We start from the raw sequence: 27977 nt of genomic DNA, 5'->3' as shown, positions 1-27977 counted from the left end.
AGTACTCCTCGAAAGGAGAGAAAATTAAGAGGCTCATAAAATACAACCAAGGAAAAGTAAAACATTTATAAGATGTGTTTTAGGCATTTACAGGGATTTTGCTGTAAAAATGTTCCTAATGTCTAATACTGTCTTAACTCAATAGTTAATTAGCAGAAAAGCAGATCTGACTGGCTTAATGTGAATTGTAGCATGAGCAAGAGGTAGAAATAGATGATTTCCTGAGGTTCCTTCCAACCCAAATTATTTGACAAGTCCATGAAAAACATTAAGGGAGTCTTAAGATTTGCTGCTGGACATCGAGAGACCTGGGAGTACAAGACAATCAACATTCCATGACAACTTCAAAATGGCATTGCAGAAGGAAGGGAAGACTAGAGAGTTTTGGGGAAGCTCTTGCAGGAGTCTCACCAGATTGACAAAGATCCATACAGCTTGGTAGATGAAGCTGTATCTATCTAGACATGATGTTTAGAAACAATAAATGAGCTTGTAGACAACTTACTACTCTAAAAATGGTTCTTGCCTTCTGTTTTTGTTCTACTCTTAAAACATCATATACACCACTGCACATTATTTCTAAAGGAGAAAATAATCAAAGTACAAGAATTTAGCTAAACCCAGTGGCTGGTTAGAGGCACTAAAGCCAGACTTAGGATTTTGAAATTCCACCACTGATAAAGACATTGGATTGAATCTTTGAGACAATAAAGGGAATTGAGGTACATATGCCCCTCACGCCATGAAATCCAGCTTTCAGGAAGGACAGTGGAAATGTGGGTCACAGTAAGTACATTAAAATACAATACAAAACTGTGGTATATAGTTTCTCTCTCTCTCTTTTTTTTTTTTTTTTTTTTTTTTTTTTTATGTGCAGCATCTCTATTCAGCAGCAGTTTATATTCAGGAAGTCATAAGGGCTTAAAAGAATCAGCATTACTACTGACATGTCTCTCTCACTAAAATTATGAGGTTGACTTGTCTGTTCCAAAGAAATTTATTAACATAAGGCAAATTAAGAAGACTTTGTAAAAAGTATCTTAGTAATCCATTTCTTATTTTCTGCTCATCTCTGAAGAAGACATAGATAATGAAATTCAGTCAAGTCAGACTAAATTTCCTATCATCAGTGTGGCAGTATTTGGGTTTCAGACAATAAGAATTTTGTCATCCTCTAAAATAAGTTTACTACTAGCACATTTTTTTTTTACAACTGTATGGGCTTTTGTACTTCTTATTTTAAGGGAAACAGCTTCTTTTCCAGCACTTACATAGAGGCTCATTTTAAAGCTTACATATTCTCTTGGCTTACTTTAAGGATAGATGAAGCTGGCAGCTGTCCACTGAGAGAGTTAGGGGCAGTAAAAAGCCCCACAACTTACAGTGCTCATTATTCACTAAACATAGTTATCACCCAGCAGTAAATGGGCAAACTGGCAGGAATGATGACATTAATGCCTTACCAGCCTGCTGGAGATGAAAGGAGCACTCCTCCCTGCTCCAGGAAGTAAAGCTAAAACCTTTTGGAGCTTTCTCTTATTACGAGAAACGCTGTCAAAAGCTGCAAATAATTCCAGTTAAGACTGCCCAGGAAAAAAAAATAAAGACAGCATTGTTGGGAAGGATGAAAGTTTGACAAGAAAGTCTCACAAATATGTATTCTTGACAGAAAGATTTTTGAATGTAGAAGCTGAGGAAGGAATAGAGATGGAAGTAAATTTTGATAGAGAAGAAAAGAATTGCTGAGCCAGTCTCAATGGATAACCAAGGAGGCAAAGGGTATGTTTTGAAGAAGAAGGGGGTTTTTTACGACTTAGAGCAAAGGATAAACCCACCTCAAACAAGAAGATGTTTTTACCAAGCAGAAAGATAGCACAGGCAAACAAGTCAGCAAATGTTGCAAGTAGAAAAAAGGTCTCAGAATTTTCCACTGCAAGAAAACTGAAAAACAACTTCTAGCTTAAACTGTAATGTACTAACTTTTAGTGATTGGAGAATAGTAACATGAATATGGTAATCATAGTAGTTGTGATAGGCTATAGATAAAAGTTAAGGTATAGATTGGTTCTATTGTATTAAGATGCTCAGTAAAGAAAAGTATATAATGCATTTGTAACCTAAACTCAGGGTCTCCAGGCCTGCCTGCAGCTGGAGCTGACAGCTGTAGGCACAGGCTCTGTCGCCCACGACCCTGGACTGCTGTAACACCCTGGATGTAATAAACTGCATTTGGAAGAGCCGCCTGGAGTCCCGCATCTCTCATTCAGGCTCTTACACAGCATGATGCCTACTTATGAATGGGAAAAGTACAAATGCTGGCAAAGTTCACTTTTTGCTATTACACACTTAAGATACTGGCACAGCTAACAGAAACCTCTGGTATACAGACCCCAAAGAACTTAAGTTCTTGTAGATCTGCAGGGCCTACTTTTTCCAACATGTGCACTTCAGCTTTGCAGTCTTTAACTATGAACAAAATCTTCAAAAATATCTCCAGAGCAATAGATATCATCCCAGACTTCTGCCAAAAAAAAAAAAAAAATCAAGACAATTTTGTACATGGAAAAATGAATTTTGAAGGTGGGATTTAAAAGCATTCACATTACCATTAGTAAGGCATGAATACAGGGACCAAGTGGAGCTCAACTTTTTCCCTCTAAATGCACTCCACTGCTAACCATGCCTCCTGCAGCAGGACTCAAAATGTTACCATGCATTTAATACTGCAGAACAGCTCAGCTCTTCACTGCAGACCTACAAATCAAGATGACAAACTTCAGCCCTGCTTAAAGAGCTTCTTGCCTTTCATTTTACCACTTCCACTACTTCTCTTCCCACTGACACCATCACCACTATCACCAGAAAAACATCACACTTCAATCTATTAGTGAACAAGGTTTACGTACCTCTTATGGAAGAAAAAAATATTTGATGTACAAATTACCATGATGGTTACTCAGCTCTTCCCAGTGTTAGTAATATATTCTGCACACTTACATTTCATTTAAATGGCTCAGGATAACAAGCAGAATGAGAAATTCTCTTATTATAACAGACCCATGAAGAGGCATGAGTCTGGAGTGATTAGTCAGGACAACCCAGTATTCCAATTCTGTATTTAAACAGTTTTTAAAACTGTATGAAACAGGAGAAAGTGTAACAAATATAATAACTTTTTTTCTGCAAAAGACAGCAATAAAAATTTGCTTATCCAATATTTGAGAGCACACGTGGTGAGTCAGGTTGGAAAATAAACACAACCACTAACACAAGGTCCTGTTCCCATTCATTTCTAGCTCTGCCAAAATCCCACATCTGAGGGGCTTTCAATGCCTCCCCACCCTCTGAGTTTGTTCACATTGTTACACCATGCTTTGAAATTTTAAATCTGGCATAAGGAGATCACTTGTATAATTTCATCGCTGCTGGTTGAGCTTTATATATTTTCTGTCATGAATCACTGAGCAACAAGTGTTTGTATGACCACTTCTCACACAATGTGCAGTCCAATCAGTGAGGTAAATCAACATGTCAACCTTTCAGGTGTTATAGGAAAAGACATGGATTAGAGTCACAGCCACCCAAATGCTCCAAACAAAATATTTCAACCTGTAAAACAGAAAACCACATTTCTGACTGTGAAGTGCCATAAAAGCTGATTGGGTCAAAAGGTTCTTCAGAACAGTATGCTCATTAAAGTTCCAAGCTGTCAAGTCTAATCATACTGTAAGGTACAATATCTGCTTACTATCTCCTCCAGGAAATGCCTGCACAACATATTTAACCAGCAGCCACACAGGCAACTTTAATTCTGACATGTCTTCAAGTGCTTTGGTTTTAATTTTTTAGTCTTTCACATTTTTTAATGTGACACATCTTTAAGCAACTTGACAGTTCAACAGTTAAGATGCAGTACCTCTATTGCTACTGGATTTCTAAATACCAATGTTTATTGTTCCATTATTTTTACTTTAGTGGCACCAAAATATTAAAAAAAGAGAACTAAACTCAGCATGGGCATCTCCAGGGGCAATGTCATTTTTCTCTCAATTTCGTATAAATTTCAGTACATATTAATTTTTAAAAACGCTCACAAAACAGAGAATAACATCCAAGAAATTTCAACACTGACTACCCTCTTTCATTTAACTGACTTTTCCTCTCACATAGTTTGACATTGGTTTGTTTTTTCAACAGCAGTTTTTAGCAGTAGAGCACATTTCTAGCACAGACTGTCAGCCACAAATTTGGGATTTCAGGTATCCATAACATTGACCCAGATTATCTCTGAAGTACTGTCCCCTATGTGGAAATCTGGAGAGAAACACAGTTGCTATACAAAGCTGAGAAGCACACACTTTCTCCTTCAACATGCAGGTGGGTAATAGTCACATAACATGAAATGTGAGGGACTAGAGATCCTGGAGCTGCTTTTAGCCCCACGGCACAACCAGCACCCTTTCTTGCAATGTCTAAAGGAAAGAATAATTGCTATAGGTGTATTTCTCCACCATCTGTATCTACATTTCCAAAGGAATAAACCACAAAATTTTTGAGAAAGAACATGCTGAACTACTGCAAAGTGTAAAGCCATTTAGCAAAAAAAACCCTTACTATCTACAGCAATGGGTGTTGTGTTCTGGAAAGGTAAAAATTTCTTAACACATATGAGTCACACACACGTGCCATCAGAAACCTTTTATACAACCTACAAGGAAATAAGCTTTTTCTGTCAGATGAGAATATGGCCACCTCACATTGATCCCCCACATCAGCCACTTCCAAGCAAAATTATCTGTAACTAGGTCAGAAAATGGAAGCAATTTCTTCCAAATCTCTATTTCAGCTTGGCAGAACACAGCAGCTTTGTTGCCTACTGTCACTTCACAGCCCAACTGCAAGGGAGTGTCTCATGGAGTCCCCCAAACCCAGCTCTGCTGCTGCCTCCAGGTCTCAGCAGGGGACCTGGCCGGCCCCTGGCAGTGGGGAAAACACAGCTCCAACACTGACTGCTTCCTCATCTTCGAGCTCGTCATGGTCTAGTAAAAAAAAAAGTAAAATCTCCCCCAGCCACCAGAAATTTCAAAAAAAGACCATAGATAACAGTCAGGAATAAAATACACTTTCATGGGTATCTGCTGTGTACTAGCCATCTGAAGGAGATGGCACTGATTTCGCCTTTATTCCACACCATTAGGAACCACAACATTTAGAATGCTTCACAAGATGACCAAAAAAGGGACTGTAAATATGTTGTATGTTGTACAGCAACAAACCCAAGAGCCAAAAAAGTCCAAACAAAAATCTTTTCCCCAACCAACATAGGATAAAGGCACAAAATTCTAAAAAGGCTCTTAAGGACTTTGTTGCACAGACATGTCATCCTCAAGAATGGTCAATATGACAGTGACTGACAGTGCAAGAAGTTCAAAGATTAGTTAAACATCTTTGAGTGACACAAACAGAATTTACAAAAGGAAGCTATCCAACAAAGCAAGGTCTTGTCTGCCAGATTTTTGGCTTTCATATTATGGATGGTCAAGAGTTCACAAACAGCTGTATTGATTACAAAGATCAACAACAAGAAAACAAAGATTTAAATGTCTCTAAAAGGAAAATAATTTTATTATCTAATGAAATCAGCAAGAGCTTCCAAAGCAAATCTCAAGAGAACAGTATACATGGAAGTAGATTATTTCCGTGCATTTAACTGCTTTGCTTGGTCCAGATAGTGCTTACACACACACGCATTACCACTCATACCAAAGTCATAAAATGTTAGTATTTCTTTTACAAACCTCTACTTGTATGCCAGCAGTGGTCAAGTATGTCTAAGGGTGCTGTTATCTATCACTTTCTTGATGTGCACTAACACCAGTCTTGACAGAGGGATCTAAGGTTTTAAAGAACCTGAAATCATCATAAAGGCAGTCTGGCCATGATTTTAAAATAATATAATCTGAAGAGTAAGAAGGCAGTAATCACTTAATTTTGTCCTCCACTGGGCATGAAAATATATCTGCAAACTCTTGCTTTTCCCCCTGCAATAGTCCTGGTATTTTGTTTAATTAGTAAGGACAGTTTATCCAAGAGGACAACACCTCAGTCATTCAAGCAAGATCATAAAATTTACAGTCTGAAATTTGACAGCACAGCTATCAACTTCATGAAACCTTTATTATCAGCAGTTGAAAAATGCGCCATTAACTAAACATACCCTTTCTTTTGTGTTTTCAAGAATCCTTTATAAGTTCCCATGTAGAAACATAAGCAAGATTTACACACTCAGTGTCCAGGCCAGCTGTCATCCCAAAAGACCACCTTTCTTTAAGCTACGGTGCTTATTAACTTGGTTCTAACACTCACTTGTGCAAGGGAACTACTGTCATGAACTATTCCCGGCTTCTAATATCAACAAACAGAATCCATGAGATGAAGGGAGTACTTTAGTTGTGAATCTTTACCAATACACCAGGGAGTGGGCTGCTGAACTTGTGGCTAATTACCCATTCGTACGCAGGTTCTGCATGTAAAAATCACTGTTACTTTGGCATAGACAGCGACAGCTCCAATTAATAGACAGAAAAACAATTATTGGCAAGAGAAAGCAAAACATGGCCAAACATGCTAATGCAGCAGTCTGTTCTTGAATTCCCAAGTCTGGACTAAGTAAATATTTTTAAGCCTCTATGAGGTGAAAAGAAGGACAAAAAAAAAAGGAAAAAATGCAGTATTTGCAGCCACTGAGGTTCTCAGCTTCTTTTAATATGAAGCTTTTAAGGAGAAGCAAATAATCTACCCCGCTCCCTGTTTGTGTTTGCAAATTTAATGGAAAGATGCAAAGCAACGCTTGTTCTGTAAGTTAGTGAACCATCTCTCGTAACAAAGGTAATAAATGGAATGGCTCTAGCACACAACATATGAGCACAAAATACATGTCAAAGAGTCATTTTGGCTTAGTCCAGGAGTTACTCCATCTATGAAACAAACTTATTTCTTCATCAGCCCTCTTAAATTTTAAACATAAAACATAAACCAGCTCAGATTTTCCATTCACATGCAGATGAAACTAAACCCAAATTTTTAGAACATGAACAGTGCAATTGTTTAGAGCAGAAGAAGATCAATTTTGAAGAAAAAGAAAAAAATTGTCCATTAGAGATCCATTGTCATTCCCAGGAAAAAGATCTCACAAATGCAACCAAATGTCACGTGTGTGCTCCAAGAATAGAAAGGGAAAAGACTTCCATAACAGACCTTTGAATGAAAAGCTCAGGGAGGAACTTGTGTGGTTTTTAATCCACTATGAAGTTTTTTAACAGTGCTAAGAAGTAGTCGATGTGGATCTGAAGGGAATTCCACACCAATGTGCCTTAGTGAAGTTTTACCTACTAATAAACGTCTTGAGGGTAACAGAGTAGTACTGATCTTCTGAACCTGATACTGACTGTGACCTCTGCTTCCACAGTGAATTTCAGGGATGTCTGAAAGCTGATCCCACCCTCCCCCAGATATCAGCTGGAGGCGGCTCTAGTCAGATGCCTACCCCAAAACTAGAATATTTAAACCTGAGTTGCTTTGGGATTTAACCAATCTTGTAGCATTCCTTTTTCTCCTCCTCCCCTCATTTCTCTCATGCTCCTATAAAGATTACTCAGGCAACCATATTAAAAAACCATATGAAGTGACCAATTATCACAAAACATCTGAGAAAATTCACATTATAAAGGAGGTTTTTTTTTGAGGAAGATCCAATTATTATCCAAGGATTTTCTATTGTAACCAGAAAAGGACCTGTGTTGCAACTTAACGCCCCAATACAGGAGAGTAACAGTAGACTATGTGGTTACAAAGGGAGCAGAATGTCCAAGTTCAGTTACTGATTTTTACTTTGTTCAGAAAAATATCAGGCTAATGCTTGGATTAGCGAATAAAGGGTAAGCCTTACCAGGAGAAAGAATTTGCTTATTTCCAGATACAGGACAGGCTCATTTAAATCTCAATAAATGGATTTTAAGAACTCTTACTGAAACATTAACTGTGTTTTACTTCAATTTTAAGTCATCGTGTGGGATGATAATGTTCTTTTACTAGTAATACCAAGTCTTGGGCCAGCCAGAAAGCAAAAAGGAATTTTAGAAGGGTGGCGGGAAAGAGGAATTTCAAGTAGCATACAGCATTTAATCTTGCGATAGAAGTTAATTTGAAACTTCTAGCTGCCTCCCATTCTCCCAATATCTGCTGGACATAGTTACCTTTTGTTTTGTTGAGAAATGTGAAGTCTTTTCTTATTCCAACTGACCTACTTTATTCCAAGAGCTACTAATAAAATGTGCTGCCATAGTTTTAAGCTTCTTTGAAAAATTGAGATAATTTGTGCCATTCAGTATTTGCTACTACTAACCTTAGTACAGGTACAGCTGTCCCTCCAATTTTTGAGCTTCCATAGTTTTTGATTAAATTAATGCCGTTTAAGTATTTTCTCTAGGTCAGTTTGGCATTTGTGCACTGTTTTCTGAATGGTCTGTGCTTCTAGCCAATACTGCTCAATTGGCTTCCTACAGAAATACCTGGGGAAAAAACAGGAAGTGCAACTGATAACACAAGACAGAATCATCAGTGATCAAACCATAAAATGTGGGACCTTCTTTGACTCAGAATCTTAAAAGATTAAAATCTCAGCATTAGATATAGTTTAACCTTTATTCATGGACTCCTAAATTCCTGTAATGGGGAATAGCTGTTGGAATTCTACAGTCTGAATCATCAGGCCAGATAATCAGATTGATTTTTCTGGCATTAGCAAACATCTCATTATGGAAACCAGCCCCCCCCCCCAAAAAAAAACCAACAAAAACCTGAAAAAACAAAAACGTGAAAAATGAAAGAACTAAGAAATGCAGAGCACCCTACACTACTAAACAAAACAAAAATAGCAAGCATGCCCCCTATTATATCTCAACAGGATATCCATCTGGAAAGTCTTACCTTCCAGATGCTTTCCTCTACTATTTCATTGTCCTGCTAATCTCTAAAACTACCCCTAGGGGGAAAACAAAATACTACACAATTTATTGTCATGCTGTTGTCTTAAAATTGGACAATATAAAGGGGAATAGATCCTGGACAACAGTCAGTGTCAATATTACAACTACAGAAGCAGAAAACCAGAACTGGATCAAACTGAAATAAAATTGAATACAAAGCCTATATAAAAATAAATTAATAAAAGCAAAAAAGCATCTTATGGCAACACAACAGTAAGTGCATATGCGAAGAATAAAAAAACCTAAATAAATTAGGGAGCCTACCTATCTCTTCTCCTCAAACAAACAAGAGTCAAATCACATGTCTATGGCCAAACCTTCATACAACTTTATCTTTTTTTAACATAGAAGCATGAAGTCAGTCAAACCAAACTACTACCACAGCACTTTGGAGAAGTCCACAAAATGTTCTCCCCAGGCTTTGGAAGGATGACAAGGTTTCCTCTTACACAAATCATTGGTACCCTAAAGAATCTCACAAGCCTGTCAGTGAAGCAAGGCAGAGGCCTTTCATTCAGTTACAGGGAGTATGAAATCAAGTCCTTTAAATCTGAAAGTGACACTTCCTAGCCAGGTACATGAATGCTTGGGCTTTGAGTCTATTTGGACTACTTTTTGGTACCACTGGAGTTCTGTGGCCAGAAGCTCTTACTGCCCATTGTGAGTGATTGAACACACTGAATGTGGCATTCCCATGCAGAAAGTACCTCCAACAAGGAGTTCACAAAGTACTCACAATAAACAAATGTCTCAGGTACCTAAAAAAGGATGAGTTTTATTGCTCTCAGTTTTTTGGTTTTTTTTTTGTTGGATTGCTTTTAAGTATGCTTGAATTTACATAATACCTCTTTCCAACTCAAGGTGCAACACTACAAGCAAGCAAAGAGCTGACTCAAAATACAAACAGAGTAGTAACAAACTTCCGGCATATCAGTGCAAAGAGACGCACATTGAAGAATAAGAAAAAGTATTTGGTTTGACATTGCTGTCACTGCTGCCATTCTCTGTAGCATTACTTGTAAAAGATTTGGAGGTGTTTTTAGAACATGCTATTTCATTCTTTCCAGGTGTGTTATCTAAAAAAACCCCTCATATCAGTGGAGCAAGTAGCAAGTAAAATCACTGCAGCAAATTCACATAAAAAATTAAAAGTAGGGGTTTACACACCTTTATCCTCCCAAGTTGAAAGCACCAGACACACATGTTCCAAATAATAAAGCAATACATGTACTCTGCACATATAGAAAACAACTCCTAAAATTACTATCAATGTCTGCCCACCATCAGTCTTTCTTCAGGATATGGAAAATATTTCAGTCATAATTTCTATCTGCAAATATAAAAAGTAAGCCATTTTTAAAAAAAGCACAACACAGTCACAATCTTCAACTGGAAAACATCCTCCTTTACATGGCATTCAGACAGTTCAAAAGACAGAACACATTCCTGAAACAACTTAAAAAGAAAAGCATCTTCTAACTTATAGGAGGAATAGCAGCAAAAATTTCCTGCATTGTTTTTTAAGTTGTAACAGTTACAAATGGAGAGATGCTGTACTTCAGTAGAGCTAGAGAAGACAGATTCATTTGCTGTAGTAACATTTACTACAGAAATATTTTTATTTGTCATAGCATCACCCTCTATTGCACAAGTAGCTATCTACTAGGACACAAGCCTTTCTCACCACTGCTAGTTTGTCTCAGAGGTTTTTCAAAGATTTCTGCTCATAAAGCGTTTGTCAAAATGCACTTGCACATAGCACAAGGCAAAGAGGAGATGAGAGACAGATGCTTCTGCATGGTAGTGGGCGGGATGGGAGAGAAGCTGGGGAAGCAGCTTTGCATCCAATCCATTACAGCTATTTTCCTTTTAACCATCTAACAGCAAGTCACAAATTCACCCTAAACACATCGAATCCTCTGAACTCAGGAAATGATGCATTATTGAAGTCACAGCAGGGAAGCCAACTCACTTTAGAGGACATAAAAGACTAGCACTAGAACAACCTTTTTCATCACAAGGTTATGGATTAAAAACAAAGGCAATGTTTTAAAGTAGTAAGAAGATGCACAGTCAGAGAAAAAGCAAGGTAAAAGCATCATATGTACTTCTTTCCAGAATAAATTCCTTCCTAGAAACACTCCTCTCAGACAGTTTTCCACCTCAAAACCAGCACTACAATCTCGTGGTTCCCTGCTCCAGCATGTAACCTTTCTTCCACATACATTTTCCTCAGCTACTTGAGTGCACATCTCTTGCAATAAGCTGGGTGTCTGAGATCTGAAACTCACTTCCATCTCCTACAGATTCTACTACTGCATCATCTACTGTTGTAAAACTGCAGCTGCAGTAAAGTTGGAAAGTAAAGAAATTTTTTTTCTTCTGCTTTAGATTGCTTATTTTAATATAGGCCTTTACTGGTTGCAATATTTGTCAAAAAAACACAAAGTTGCAAGTTTCACCAACCTATATTCACGTATACCAACTACATATAACACATACTGCAGGTACAGAACATGTGTGTCTTACTAAAGTTCCAATATATCAAAGCACAAAATGAAAGACATTTTTATATGGTACAACCGTGGAACAGAGCTAAATGAGCAGACAGTCCTTATCTAGCTTGTTCTAAGCTATTGAAAGTGAAATCAGAGGTGAAATGCATACAGCAAGGATGACTAAACCCATAAGTGGTCCAAAATTATTTGGTTTATTACATGAATTCAAGAGACTACAATCATTGTGAACAGGCTATTATCAAATTTCTTCAGTGACAAAGCTTTCTGTTCAAGATAACAAATAAAGCAAGTGCATAAATCACAGGGATATGTGGCTTAAGACCATTATCCCAGAGGATTACAGACCGGTTTTTGCATTGTCCGTCTTTGCTTTTAGTACCTCCACCTCTTAGTACCTCCTTTTCATATTGTAGCTGTTACTACCACTGCTATCTGAAGGCTAGAGTCCCCTATAGTTATGAATGGCAAACAGAAAAACCCTCTCATAGGTTAAGATAGAATCTAGGGTAAGATTTAAAGGCACACTCAGTAAACTTGATTTAGTAGAGTGCTTTTAATGAGCTCTGCCCATCTTGTCCAACTGTGTATGCTTCAATTACAGAGCACTGTGCTCAGCACCACAGACCGTGGTTGCCAGGCACCACCAAAGACCCGCAGCTCTTGTGCTCACCATGGGGCAAACATCTAATGAAGTAACTATGCTTGTTCCAAAGATGCTCACAAAATCCAAAGGTAAGGAAAAGAAGTGGCCAAACCAGGGAAATATGTATCTGTAAGCTAAACAGGCAAGTACAGCAAGAAGCAGCCACCACACTTTTGGGGATGCAGCAAGGTGGTGAAACTAGACCACCACTGTCATTGACAATATTTAGAATATTCATTGCACACTACAGTGTGTAAGCTTCTCACAGTCTGAGTCAAAATGAAGACTTAAGAAAATATGCTGGAATTATACAGCATACAAATTCAGATTTTAACCTGAAACTCCAAATACAATGAGAAATCGATGCTCTGTGCAACCCTAAGCAGACAATTAAAAGATTTCACCAAGTAGCCTACAAACCTTATACAGGTCATCATGCCACCTCACCTTGTTAAAATTACAGACATCACTACAGACACATACACTTCTCAATTTTTAAGAATACTTTTCAAAATACATCAACAAAAACCATCCCAAACACCTATCTTACCATCAACCTCTTTTTTTTTTCCCCCAGTAAGAAAGTGCAAACTGTTGGTCTCAAGGCAAGCCCTCTTTCCTACAGACACATGCACACATGTGATCCAAAATGTGGATCACAACCTAATCAGTAAAAACATGAATTGGTATAGTGAAAGTTGGGGTCCAAAAACTAGAAGCAAAATCAGAAGTCAGAGTCCCAGTGAGGAGGTGAAGAAGAAATACAAACATGCTGTTCTAATCTACTAATACGAGAAAACCTGAATACTATTTACAAAACCAGAATGCTCTTCTTCCTGACTACTAAGGCACTATTCTTGTAACGATGAGGAAGAAAGAAATTGGTTGGAAATCTTCAGTCCTAAATTTCTGCCTCAAAATTATGGTACTTTTCAGCAAGGCAGTTGCTGACTAAAGTAAAAAGCTTAGCAAAGCAGAGCAGTAATTAAGAGATTTCATTTACAACACAATTCCACATTTCTACAGGAGGCAATATGCTTCTTACAACATGAAATTTCCCATAAAACACATGGAGATATAACACCATCTAAGCCTTGTGTTTGTCCTGTGAAATAATGCATCACCTCTTTTGGTAAATAAATATGTGCACTGTTCTGGTTTCAGCCAGGACAGGGTTAATTTTTGCAACAGCCAGGAGGGGCATGACTGGGACTGGAGCTTACTCTGTACCACCTCAGGTCACTTTCTGGGGATGGAGGAAAGGGTCCTTCCCAGGGTACCACAGCACGACAGAGGGAACAGTTGGGTACATTCACCTCTTCCTTGGACACTGTCATCAGGATTGTTACTGTTCATTTCCTTAGTTCATTGCTGTTTCCAATAAATCGTTCATATCTCAACCTGTGACCTTTATCTTCTCTGCCTCCAATTCTCCTCCCCAGCCTGCCAGATGGGGAAAGGCAAAGTGAGCGAGTAGTGCATGGTTTGGAGTGTTTCAGTGAGAACACTTAACTGGGGAATACCTTTCTACACCAAGACACACTTGAATAAACACAACTACTGAAGGCAAAATTTAAGAGGTAATGAAAACACTCAGAGTCAAAGAGAGTAGTTCTTGCAACTTTTGAGGACCATGTATTCAAGTCCTGCTCGAAAATTTAAATTGACAGACATCATGCTGTTACAGCCTCAATGGCTTTGCAATATTACAATTTCCTAAGTTGTATTTACAGAAATTAGACCTGTATCAGTTTACACTTTGTTTAAAATCAGTCATTTCAGTCTGTCAACCCCTGAATATTTTAGATGCACATGCAGATAAAAATAACATAGATGAGTGTGCATTTCCTAGCCAATTAACAACAACTTGAAAATTGTCTACAGATCACCATTTACTCTAAATAATTTCATAAGAGTTAATGACCTTACAGATAAGAATTTTGACTGTGTAACACTCCATACGTATCTTCACCTCAAAGATATTTCTAAAAGACCTTGAGCATTCACTAATTTTCAGTTTAATATATAAATATAAGCATGGGACAGGCAGTTAGACACATCAGCATTCTAATTTGATTTCTGTAGAACTTCTTCCTCCCATATGTAGTTTCATAATGACAACAAATTTTACAGTAACTGTGCCAAGTCTGGTTAGAGAATCTCTACTTTATTTGAAAATTCCGGGTTTTTTTAAATAAATAAATACCCATGAAACCAAAACTTCAGTCTACCTGTTAGCTAAAGACATGAAGGAAGAGAAAAGAAAAAACCCTACCAAGCAAAATAGCACCCTGGACATCCAGTGGTGCTTAAAGAGATTAATTTAATGCATCAAGCACAGCCTATTCTGCATTCTGATCTAACAATTTCAGATACACTTCTATGCCAGCCCTTAGCAAAGCAGCTTCTACAATACAGATCTTTGCCTGCATCAAATAGATACTCCTGAGCCAGTGTTAGAGCAAAAGCTCCCCTCTCCATAAGCCCAAAATTGTTAGATTTTTGCATCCCCTCCAGTTTTCACAGAAAGTATAAGCCATTACAAGAACATCTCAAAGAAAAATTAGTTCTAAATGAAAGCAAGAATACTTAGCACCTTTCTTGTGCATTTCAGCTTTCAAAAACACTTTGCAAATATTAACATGCCAAGATATAAAAGCACCACTGTTTCAGTCAAAGGCAGCAAAAAGAGAGGATGCAGAAGTTGGTAGCAAAATGGATGGATGGCTGCTATTTTAATTTTGTAAACTGTGGTTTCATTTCCATCATAGTGATGCATTGAAACATGTTCTGCAGTACTAGAACAAAGCTGTATTATATTACTGAATATTGAGAGATTCTGGCAGACCGGGTTTAATTTCAATTCTAATACTTTTTCCACTGAAATTCCTGTTGCTTTTCCCAAATTAAACCTGAAACATCTTTTTTTATTCTATCCCACCATGAAAAAAAGCTTTTACAATCTCATAAAGAAAGTGTTTTTCCTCTGCAGTTCCCATTACTGCCTTTCCAATGGCACACCTGCCCAGTAGAGTCAAGATTATAGATACAAAGATGTAGTTTGTTAAAGTTTGCTCAGTGCATGCTCTGAATTCCATTTTCTTTTCCTAAGGTGCTGTGTAGCTCTTTAGCCACCTCTAATAGGAAAGACATGCAAAATTATTCATCACAAAGCATCATCTGCTACATTCATATTAAATGGGGGTGTCAAACACTAGCAATGCAGATCACTGTTGGGATCTCTTCAGAGAACTCTATCCCAATGTTGCCATCCCAAAGCATCATTGCATGCATGTCAGTATTCCCTCACGGAAAACACTGGGTGCTGATGGACAGCAAGTTTATCCCAAACACCTCTGTTTGCTGTTTGGAATAAACACTCTGACAGGTCCTCATCTGTGCTGGTTAGCACCTCACTCACTCCACTGTCAGCAGCACTGATTTGAGGGAGACAGATCACAGAAAAAGTAAGGCAAGAATGGCCAAGCTTTTCACTTCAGTATTTAATGTCCAGCTCATTAAGAGCCCAGCCTGGAGCCCTGTGAACCTGGTAGAAACATTCCCATTCAGGTTTTGAGGAGGGCCTTGAAAAATTAGGAGCTTGAACTTGATACTGAGAAAGGAACAGAAGCTAGCTAAGAGCAAGAGGCACGTTCTCCTACTGCTCAGCCTAGCTCAGCAGGCTTGATTACTAGTGGGAATTTGCACTGGGTTACCTCAGTCAACTCAGATGAAAGGTCCAGTCAGCAGAAAAAGCATGGAAGTTGGCTCCAGGTTAGCATTTGATAGGTCTAACTGAAAACATCCTAGGGTATCATGTAACAATCTCCTTGGGTAGAAGTAATGAGGATTTGAAAATGGATCTGAGAAAATCAGAACAATTAGAGCCATTTCTCACTAGAAAGATGGAAATCAGTATTACAAACAGATCCTGAAAATGCTTCTGTGTTAATAGTGTTATCTCTGACCTGCTGCAAAACCAGTGCTCAATCCACTAAAACTCCACCAGAAATTCCACTTTGATCTGATTAATCAAAGACACCAGGTCCTAAAAATTATCTCAGTACCTGACTCAAAACAGACCAAATGGAATGAGTTTGTGGTGATCAGTATACTTGTATCACAAACTCAGAGATGCATGGTGAATATACGTAAAGAAAAGACACAAAATATACAAGGAGACTTACATTTCTTTCTGTCTGTGATGAATGACTCAGTTCCTGCCATGTTAGATGCATTTAATCTTCATAAATTACCATCACATGGCAGGTGCAGTGGGATCTGTCTCAATCCTGCTAAAGGTTTTATGTATAGATAGTACAAAAATAAATTTAATTTAATTTATTAAATTTAATAAATAAATATTAAAATACTTACATTTTTAAATACTACTATTATATTTTATTTAATAAAATACTGGTATTTTATTTAATAAAATATTAAATAAATACTACTAAAAGTATTACATACTACTGTAATATTTTATTTCAGCACTTTCAAACTGAATATAAAAATATACTTAAAATACCATATCAATGTAAAAAAATGCAATCTAACAGAGAAAATCAGTTGTGTCCTAGAACTAAAGTGATTTTTTTCAGAATCATCCCATGTTGCGGCTTTCAGTAGATCTCAATACAGGAATATAGACTGTATTTCTTCCAAAGGCAATTTAACAAACTAAGCCACCAACAAATAAGCATGCATTACTCAAACAACAATTACTGAGATTAAAAGCACAGCTGAAGAAATTTGAAACAGGGGAAAGTACAAACTACCAGTTTTCAAACACTTCAGCACACTCTTCTGTATTTTCTAAGCACTTTTGGGCAGGAACGCTTTCTTGTGTTGGGAATTTCTGACACCCCAGCTATGTTGGTTGATGGTGTGAAGAGTGACTGCTGATTGATGTCACTTGGCTAGCAGAAGCTGCCACACTAGTCACAGTTATACTGGCAAAAACAGTGCTTTCAGCTGAATTGCTTCCCTCCGTTGTGGAATTTATTTTTTGCATGAATAAACATCAATATCGTAAACAGAAGGAATTCAAGATCCGTGTGCAGTTTAATGGTTATAATCTTGCTGGTATGAATGGAGACACGTTGCAATGGCTTGCATGAGTAGAGTGCTGTAAAAGAGGGATACAAGCTCACTGGGAAGGGCATGTCAGAAGGACCTGGAGACACCTTTCACGAGAGAAGCATCAGAATGCATAAAGCTTAGTCTGGGCATGGACGATGAGCTAAGTGAGAGCTTACAGGCATGGATTGGGAGCAGACCAGTATGGGTGACACTGTAGTGAGTGAGCATCTGCCACAGGGCACCTGGCCAGGAAATCAAGTGGATAAAGCCCTCTACAGACATGGAGCAGCAACCTCACAATCACAGGCCCTGTCCACTCTGGTATCTGCAGGAAGGATGACACACCCAGGGATAAGAATCTAGAGCATTCCTGGAGAGCAGTGATAGAATCCTGACCCAAGCGACAGAGGAGCCAACAGCGAGACATTCTTTGCTGGACCTCATACTTACTAAAAACGAAGGGCTCCTCAGGGACATGAAGGTCACAGGCAGCCTTAAGTTGCAGTGACCCTGGTGGCATTCACAACACCAATAGGAGGGAGAAGGGCAAAAAAATCAAGAACACAGTCCTGGCATTCAGAATAGCAGACTTGGGTCTCTCTGGGGACCTGTTTGAAAATAGACCATGGGACAGGGCCCTGGAAGGAAAGAGAAAGCTGCTTGATACTCAAGGATCCAAACTCAAGAAACATTCATCCCAAAGAGCAGAAAGTCATGCAGAAATGCCAGGAGGCCTATGCAGATGAAAAAGGAGATCCTGGCAAAACTCAAACACAAAAAGAAAGCATACAAAATGAGGAAGCAGGAACAGGCAGACTGGAAGGAGTACAGAGACACTGTCTGAACATGCAGAAATGCAGTCAGGAAAGCAGAGCCCACCTGGAGCTAAAACTAGTGAGGAATGTCAAGAATAAGTATCTGAAGGGAGGGAATAAAGATGGTGGAGCCAGATCCTTCTCAGTGATCCTGTTCAGTGACAGCAAAAGAAGCAACACGCACAAACTCAAACACAGGAGTCCCTCTGAACATCAGGAAACATTTTTTTTACTGTGAGGGTGACTGAGCCCTGGCACAGGTTGCCCAGAGAGATTGTGGAGTCTTGATCCTTGAAGATACTCAAATGTATGTGAATTTCGTCCTAGGCAACTGGCTCTAGGTGGCCCTGCTTGAGCAAGGGTGATGGACCACTCCAGCAGTCCCTTCCAACCTCAACCATTACCTGACTCTTTCAAAGCACTGCTGTTACAGAAAATTTCCAGCCACAAACCAGTGTTTTGCTGCTGGTTTAGACCAGCCTTCCTTGACCATAAAGCATCCTTCAGGTACACTCAGTGTACTTGTGCTTCACCCAGCATGCAATGAGCCCTCTCTCAACCAGAGCCTCTAGGCATTCTAATAAAATGAATAAACAATTACATTCACAATTCCATTAATAAAACCAGAATGTCAGGATTTTCTCAGATCATATACAGCAACTTAAAGTATGAAGTTAAGGACAAAAGAAAAAGAAAAAAAATCTTAAGAGAAACAAAACTTGGGCCTTTCTTAACATATCAGTGTCCAATAGTGGGACAGATGAAACTGAGGAACAAAAGTCAAACACATGAAATAAAATATGTAAAATTTATTATTTCAAAGAATTCTTGATACTAATCTCAGATCCAGAAATCTTTACTGTTGATACATAATACAGCATTTTCTAAACTGAGAACAGAAAGGGAAGAAACTCACTGTGAAAAATTTGAAGAGCTTTAGGATGTCTGAAAAAATTGTTCTCTATTAAATTTCATCACTTTCAGACACCTGGTAAAAATGTATTTACCCCAATGCTGTTTCTCCCATTCTTTCCACCCCTGCACCCTTAACAAACTTGCCCAGCAACATGGCACTCCGATTTCTCTTCAGACAAATGCTGTGTCATTGACAAATGCCCTTGCTCATCATGGGTCAAAGATTATATGAAATGATGCAATCAATAAAACTGCCATATTTTTAATCCAGTTAACATATGTCAACAATTCAGTGCAAACTCTGGCTTCCTTACTATTCATTTATGGCAACTTTTCTTCTAAATTCAGTGGCCTTTTCCAGTTACACTCTCTAGGTTGTTAGCACCACCTGGTCATAGACAAGCTCCATATATTTAAAGAACAGTAACTTACACTTTTAAATACCAAGACATATAAGAATTTACTCCTTTAAGCATTTTCCTATTTCCTTCTTTAAGTGTTGTATTATTTTCCATTTTCGAGAAGTAAAACACACTCCTTTCTTCTCCTGGTCACAGAACTGCCTCTAAATCAACAAAGAGTATTTGTAAATTTCACTTTGATCAGTTTATTTTGTCTGTTTTCCATTTGACAATTAACTTTCGCTTGTTTGTTTTAAGATGCACATAAATTCTGTATATTTACACAATATAATTATTATATGTCAAGTATCATTAGGGACTTGGTTTCATCATCTAAGGCACAACTATATTAAGCAGTAGTTCTTGCCAAAGACAAGAACTATTCACATAGTTCACATGTTTTTAAGGCACAGGACAGTGACTCTTTCAGGAAACCGGAGTTCTGCTCTTTGTTTTTTTGATTAACCACTTAGACAACTTTGCTCAAATCACTTCACCTGCAGTGCATCGGTTTGTTGTCCCAGAATGGGTTTATCTTTCTACACTCATTTTCCTCACTCTACCGATTTATTTCCACAACACGTCTAAGACTAGGAAATTGGCAAAGTTATTCTGCCTATGAAAAATACTGTCATATTCTGCATATGAAAAATACAGTTTCCATTCCTTACATACTAGTGGCACAATATTACTATTTTTGCTCATCTTAATAAAGAAAAAATGTTAGGAACATATTTCTTCTCACCCATTCACTAACTATGCACAGTTAATTCACATTGCAGCAGTAATATAAATCAAGATCTAAGCTTACTAACCAGCACCTCAGATGCTTTTAGTACATGATGCAGTTGGATATACCTCATGTGCCAGGCTGAGAGTAGCTGCAACTGGCAGTATGAACAAGTTGAGATTTTAAGTCCAACTTCCCCAGGACAGCACACAAAAGCAAGGGGCAAGACTCTGGATAGCAACAGTAGAGACGTAAATTCCAAACCTGATAACCATATTGCAAGGCATTACTATGCATGGTTCTCCATTCTGTAAAAAAACAGCTGGAAAGCATCCTGATTTTGGCCGTACAGGAATCATTCCCAAAGCAAAGCCTTCATGTGGAAAGGCGGTGTTCCAACAATGAAGGATTACATGGCTAACCTGAACAGTGTAAGACTGAATGACTGCAGAAGTTTGCTACAAGTGGCTATTTTAATCTAGCAGCCTTTAAGCTGCAGGAGCATTATAGTGAGAACAAGGGAAAAGGCAGGCAGGCTGTAATGTTTGGAAGGAAAGGTAGGAATTTAAGCCACTGTGGCTATACTCCCTTCTTCACACCTGAGGTCTGAGAGCAACTATGGAAGGATGAGAACGTATTCCCATACACATTGCTTCTTTCTCAAAGTACCTGCTCATCACCAAATGGTTTGGCTTAACCACTAGCACATCCTACAGTCCAACACACTCATTATCAGTAATGATTTTTTTCCCTTCTTTCTTCATTTGTAGAACCCCCATTTTGACGACACAAATCTCAAGGAGGAAGACATGGCGAACTAAAAGCTTCTACCATTTCTTAAACTGAACATTTTTGCTTTGTGGAAGTTAATGCCAACATGCAGCTCTTCTAGTACTAAAACCTGTTCACGACATCATCACCTACTGATTTCTACTACCTGGAATAGTCACTGAAAGGGAACAGATTTCTCATAAATGCACTTGATATTAAAGAGTTCTGGAAGATCAAGATCAAGGATGTAAGTCATAACATATTCCAATAATAGCAACAAAAACATGTCCACCTTTACAGGGACTGCATTCTTCAATGCTCCAATTCTCTATTTGGATAAAACAGCATCTAATTGTACAGCATGCTCAATATGGAAAAATCCAAAAATACAGACAATTGTAAAATTGTCTACAGACAATTTCAAAGCAGTAGGAACCACCTTTATCTCATTTAAGAATTCCCAAGCATGCCACAGCCAATATTTTACCTTTGAAAATTTGTCTTACATGAATGACAACCTACAGGTTTAAATCTGAGTCACATTCTAGAACCAGTCTCAGGACTGAAAAACTATGAGACTACAGAAATACAGAATTTAACTGCTGCTTGAAGAGCTTCAAGGTGAATGTCAGTTCATTTTATATAAAAATACCAGGAAGCCTCATTAATCCCTTCTGTTAACAAAATGAAAGCTAATAATATTAAGAACAACATCATCTAAAGAATATACATTTGAGTATTTAATAATGCTAAAATTATGGGGTTTCATTTCTTATTTCTATGTAGTGGCATACACCTTTCTAGAACCTTCGACATGAAAAATATTGAATTAAGCAGATTCACAGAGTGAAGTCCAGTAATTTTTAAACATAAAATCCCATTTGCAGTACTGATTAGAAGCAGCATTCCCTTCTGAGGACAGAAGGGAAAACAGTCACGAAGAGAATTTACTACTGAGGTTCAGGGGCACAGCAGGGAAATCAGAAAGAGGAAGACAATGAAACCTGACCAGAAGAAGATGGATTGAGAAATCTAAGTATCAACTGAAAACAGCACCTCATTTGACTAGTTCTCAAATCTTCTTGCTCACCCCACTCCACCATTCAGTGCCATTCGACATTCCACAATGAGAAATACTCAGTTCTCCCAGCTGACAAATTCATTTCCAAGTCCATCTAGAAATTGTAAGCAATTTCATATTTCAGTAAATAAATAAAACTCTACAACTCCTTTCCTTCATTTCTCTCCTCTTTCTCTTGTCTCCTGCTAAAACAAAATCCTTCATTATTCTTTGTATTTAAAAGAAGATTCCTCAGTAACAATTTCTAGTTTTCTCCCAGTCTTAAGTCTTAGCTGCCAAATGCCTATCAGCAGGTAAAATCTAAAAGCTAATGGTAGAAGGGAAATGTTGATACTCTGTATCTGAATATTTCATTCTGGGATAAACTGTAGAGGAACTATTGAGAAATGCAACTCAATAACTTAACTGCCCTGGAAGTTTTAAGCAGCAGAGAAGATTTCTCATTAAGGAAGCAGAGGATTGCTTAAATTTTTATTTTTCTTCTGAGCATGTGTTTTCTTGTAACTCTCAGTGCAGGTGAGTGAAAGCAGGCTAACACTGATGTGGGTGGTGTCCTTACTTGAGAAAGCTCTGGTTCTGGTGTTACCACTGCTACTTGCAGTTTGGCCAAACAATAGCAGATGAGAAATTGCTATGATTTCTCTAATTTTCACAGATTTCTGGGAAAACAGTAAATCAAGCCACTCTTCCTTGATCTGACCCTTGACAAACTGCCTCTCAGCCAGCATGCACAGTCTTGGTCATCACGTGCAACTATCCCTGAGGATTAAAAATTGTTATAGACATGGAGTAACAGAAATGACTCATCAACAGACAAAAATGCGTGGGAGAAGAGTAGAGTGGCAATGGCACCTATCTTCTAGCATTCACTAGTTAAGCAACCAGAGCCATGAGGACAGGGAACTCCAGCCTTAAAAAAAAAAAAAAAAATCTATTTCTTTTTATTATTCTCAGCCATACCTATCTTACGTGAGGATTAGAGACGAAGGCTGCAGTCTGCCTGCATCAGCTGAGATTTCCAGCTTCTTCCACCACCAGGGTTACATTATCAGATCTGACTTTTTGTTACAGAACAGGCTGGACATTGCTGGGGCACTTTTTGATAATTTTAAGTGTAGCTTCTACCCAGTTAACCCCGTTTTGTGGAAATAGTAGCTACAGCCAAGAAAGAAGGTGATGTGGATACTACTATAAACATTATCAGACCTGGTCAGATCTGCAAATTAGAATGAGTAATGGAACTATTTTGCACAGTTTGCTTCTAATTCTGACACAGATGGCACTTAAACAAGGATTCCAGCCTTGGCAGATTTCTTCAAAGTCAGTGCCAAGGCCAGGATAATCCTTTCTAGCAATTTTCTCCTTGATTTTTGAGCTACCAACTTCCAAATAAAATAGAATTTCTTATCTGCTGCTCCCTTTCTACAGCCGTGCATTGAACAAGCTCTGACAAGACAAGACAGACCTTCAAATAGTGAACCAAGTGACACTAAAAGAGTAATAATTCCTTACAAGGTACAATCCTCATTTCTTAATATTTATCTTCAGGTGGGTGTATCACAAGGAAGAGAAAAAATAGTGATTCAATGAAAAGGAAATAAAAAAAAGAAAAAGTAAAAATATCTTCCTTGAGGTAGTTCTGACTCTCCAGCTCTTAAATTATGCCAAATGTGGGATAATGAATAATGACTGTTTTTAAGGCCAGCATTAATGAATAATGGTTGTTTTTTAAAGTTAGCATTCACTACCAAAAGGAAGACAAGCCAAACCCAGAAAAACAGCACAATGGACATGTGTGCATGTTTCCTTGCAACGGACACATGTGTACATTTCCTTGCAATGGACACTTTGTACGTTTCCCTGCAAAGGACACGTGCATGTTTCCTTGCAATGGACATTGTGTGCATTTCCTCACTTTTGCAAAAGTTCTTTAGCCACAGCATTAGGCAAATAACCAAAAGAGCCAACTCTGAAGAGAACAGAGACAAACTCACCAACAATAACCAACTGTAAATTTGCACTGGCCATCATGTTCTCTTCTGACACGAATCTTAATGTTAGCAGCACAGATACGTTACAGAAAAAGAAGATACACCAGAAATCTCATATCCTTAAAACAGACATTTTGTTATTTTATTCTTATACAGATGTTGAAAAGTCTTCAAAGCTGACAAGAGCTCATTAACATAGGCTTTCACACAAGACAGGAAATAAGGAGAGACACACATTTTTTAAAAAGTTAATTTCTGTTCTGGATCTAGATAAACACTCCCATCAACATCAATAGCAGTTTGCATGTAGCGAGAGTTTAGCACACAGTGCAAAGACTTTGTAGTCAGATTATTAATTTTACCAATTATTAGCCTTTATAAATATCAGGCAAAAAAAAAAAAGCTTAGTTTTTGTTGGTTTTATGTCTGTGTTTATTTTTTAAGATTGCTCTTATAAGGCCACATAAAAAATAAAAATAATCAGACAAAGGATAAAAGAGGAGCGCATTCCAGTAAGGGTCTATTAACAACTGATTGTTTATCATAGGTAAAAACAAAAGCCACACATTTGAGCAGAAAGTAGTCTCACAAGTTCAAAATCATTGTTTTTAAGAACACTTGAGTTCAGTGAGTTAAGTGCACTTAGGAGATGCCTAATTTTACATTTTCTAAAATAATTAATTCAGAAGGAACACTACTTTTACTAATATTAAAGTCCTACGCACTGACATTTCAGATCAAGCCTCTGACAGATCTTAATGTTACCAACAGGCATGGAGTCATTCATCCCTGCTCTGCACTTTGGCTTTCTGAGGACTGTACTCTGGAATTTCTGCAGATTGAGTAGCTGGCACAGAGAATTCAAGATAGAAGTAACACTGTTTTCAGTGCTCCTTTATAGAAAACCAGTGCGTATTTCTCCAGACCTGAGAAAACTTACAATCTTCTCACATCATCGAAACAACAAAGAAAATAAGTTGTCATGTATATTTCAGACATTAAAAAAAAAAAATCTTGCTCCATACTGCCAGTCAAATACCTCCAAGCTATGCTTTACCTACCAGCAACTGAGAAGAGGGTATACACTTCAAACACAAAAGATGCCACACAAAACACAGCCCAAAAATTATGAGAATTAAACATCAACAGGATGGAGAAAAGGTACCAGCTATTACTGCAGACAATTAAAAGACAAAAAAAAAATCAAAACCAACCTACCAATCCAATTATCCATCAGAGACTCTGCAGTTACTGCGGCTCTTACATGACTTGCAGCCTTTCTGATCAAGGGCCGTCACAGGACACCTAAGCGGCAAGAATTTCACATTTCAAACTCAGAATACCTACCAGCAATTGCCAGTTTTCAAGAAGTATAGGGATACCTCTTTCACTTTTCTCCATTTTAAAATACTGAAACACAGTAAAGACATTCAATATATGTTTTTTTGTTAGCTTGTCCTATTCCTACAAGTAAACTAACCTCTGATCATCATCTCCCTTGCAGCAGGGAGCAAAATGACTTTGTTAGAAGACCCCTGCCCTTAACTCATCACCCAAGTTTCTACATATGATTTCTCCTCTAACCTTACAGCATAATGATGGAGCTCCACAAGGCTAGAAAAAAAGAACATTTCACAGATGTCATCACAATAATCTGTGCATTTTCACCACTGAACGAGGGGAAGAAACCCACCCAAACCAGTCCCCCTAGCGACTCTGTGCAGTGGGAGCCTGAAGAGATGTGGCAAATCACTACACTGTCTTTTCATGTGTGAAGCTAGCTTTCTATTTTTGCTTTGGGGTTTTTTCCCTGCTAGAAGACATAACCCCTTATGGAAACTGGGCAACATTTCAACCCATTTATCAAATTTCTCACTGCTTCTATTTCTGAAGAAGTTTAAAAAATATTCTGTACACAGAAAATTAAATCTGTATCCAGCAGATATCATTAAATAAAATATGCTGACCTGTTGGCAATTGCCAGGTCTTATTTTAACACAGCACTTTGTTTAGCCTGGTGCTTTCTAGTCTTTCCAGCATTTCCAGCAGTGATACTGTCTAAAAAGAGGCTAAGAATGTTTAAAAGACATTTGATTTATTGCCATTTCCAACCTAGCATTCATACCTTCCAGAATACATGCATGACAATCAGTGCTGTGAAAATGTTTCCTGTATTAATTTTAAGAGTGATATGTGAAATACACACAGAAAAAGGTAAGACCTTCTAACAACAGTTCAAACGCCTCCACTGGCTAATTTTCATTTAAAAATGCATATAGGGAAAAAGTAGCCTTTATATCCTGTGTACCAGTACCCCTGTTCCAAGTTAAACAAAGCAGGAGACACTGTACTCAGGTGAAAACACAAAAACCGCTTGTCTGATGTTCTACGAAGAAGAAAAACCACTTGCTTACTAAAACTGGGCATAACAGAAAAACTAGGAATCTCTCCAAAAAGTGTTACATAAGGCATTGCCAAACTTCACGTCACCTCCACAGGGCCGCAAGTTGCAATTTTCCCCCCACCCCCCGGTGCGCAGGGATTAATGATCTCAACGACACACTTCTCGGATACGAGGTAACAGCAGAAGCCTTCCCAAAGGAGCGCTTCCCGGGCTGGAGGCTTGCAGGGGAGGCTGGCGGGTGATGGGGAAGTCACCGTGCTCGGCTCAGCGTCCCAGCCGAACTCCGGCTCTGCCCCCGGGTCCCGTTCGGGCGGGCAGAGCGCTCACGCCCCGCGGTTCGACTCCCTCCGTCCCAGCCGCCCCGGCTCTCCCGGCCGCCGGCGCGGAGCAGCGGCTCTCGGCGGGACCCGGCCGAAGCGGGGCTGGAGCCGGCGCGCAGCGGGAGCGCAGCCCGGCCGGAGCGGAGGGCGCGCGGCGCCGAGCCAGCGAGCGGAGCGGAGAAACCTCCCTCGCCCGGGGGAACGTGGCCCTTTGTGCCGGGAAGCGACACGCGCGCCTCCGCCTGAGCATCTCTTCAATTCCGGATCCGATGGGGATTAAAATCCAGCAGATAAAGCTGCCAGCCCGGCCCTCCGGACTCGGGTGCCCCCTCCCCTCCCCGGGCTGCTGGAAGGGAGACACTCACCGATTGTTTCTTGCCCTCCCCCGCCCCCTTTCTCGCCTCCGAAAGCAGCAGAGACTCGACTAGAAGGTACTTACCTTCCCCGGGTGGCTCCCGGGCCGGGCGCTCAGCGCCCGCCGCTCCGCGCAAGCAAGCGGTCCTTCCCACTCCTGCGCTCCAGGCGGGCAGCTCCAGCTCCGTCCCCGCAGCCCGGCCTTCCGGAGGTGTCACCCAGCGGGTCCCAGCTGGGCGGCAGCGGCAGCTCCACTCTCCGCGGGACGAGGAGCCACTAACGGTGGGAGGAGGAGGAGGGCGGTGGCGAGGTCCCGACTCTTCCCGGGATGCGCCGCCGAGGTGGCCGCCTCCTCCGCCGCCCAGCTCAGCTCTCTCCGGCGCCTGCCCGCCCCGTGATGTCCCGAGGTGCAGCCCGGCCGCGTCCGTCCGTCCCGCTCGCCTTCCCCCGCCCCTCTCCCGGCGGCGAACCGCGCGGCGCACAGGCCCGCCGGCGGCCAGGAGGACCCGGGGGCAACGGGGGATTCCGGCCCAGCCTCCTGCCCTCTCCCCAGGGCCTGGCGCACACCCTCCGCGGGGAGAGGAGGCCCTGCCCCGGCCTGGCGATCAGCTCCGGGAAGGTCACCGGCACCGCGGAGCCGAGCACGGAGAGGCTCCCTCAGGCACCGCCGCGGTCGCTGCTATTGCTGCCGGCCCGGAGTCAGCGACCGCTGGGTGCCGCGCTCTGACCGGGATCGCTCCGTGCCCGTGCATGGAGACCGCCCCCGACTCTGAGTGCCAGGCTGCCCCCTTCCCCTTCCTTCCTTCCTCGCCTCCCGCCCCTTCCCCGCTGTCAGCCTTCCCCCGCCAGCTCCCTCCGGCGCCCGGTGCCAGGCTGCCCCCTGCGGGTGTCGGGGCCGCGGCCG

At 39.9% G+C, this 27977-nt stretch overlaps 1 protein-coding gene across 2 annotated transcripts in view; it reads right to left on the bottom strand.

Annotated features, from left to right (window-relative positions):
- LARGE1 (LARGE xylosyl- and glucuronyltransferase 1) overlaps positions 1 to 27293 on the bottom strand; it is a 272087-nt gene extending 244794 nt beyond the window's left edge. The window contains exons 1-2 of one of the 2 annotated variants that reach the window (XM_041416690.1): positions 27159 to 27293; positions 25214 to 25300 (exon numbers count right to left, since the gene is read on the bottom strand). The gene's annotated coding sequence lies outside the window, so the exon portion shown is untranslated. The remainder of the gene's footprint in view (positions 1 to 25213; positions 25301 to 27158) is intronic. The other variant, XM_041416691.1, reaches the window with a different exon arrangement.
- Between the last annotated feature and the right edge of the window lie 684 nt (positions 27294 to 27977).

Source organism: Onychostruthus taczanowskii, unplaced genomic scaffold (assembly GCF_017590055.1).
Source record: "Onychostruthus taczanowskii isolate IOZ18803 unplaced genomic scaffold, ASM1759005v1 scaffold53, whole genome shotgun sequence".
Classification (NCBI taxonomy): Eukaryota; Metazoa; Chordata; class Aves; order Passeriformes; family Passeridae; genus Onychostruthus; species Onychostruthus taczanowskii.
Note: the sequence above shows the minus strand (reverse complement) of the source record. Positions and strands in the feature narration are given on the sequence as shown.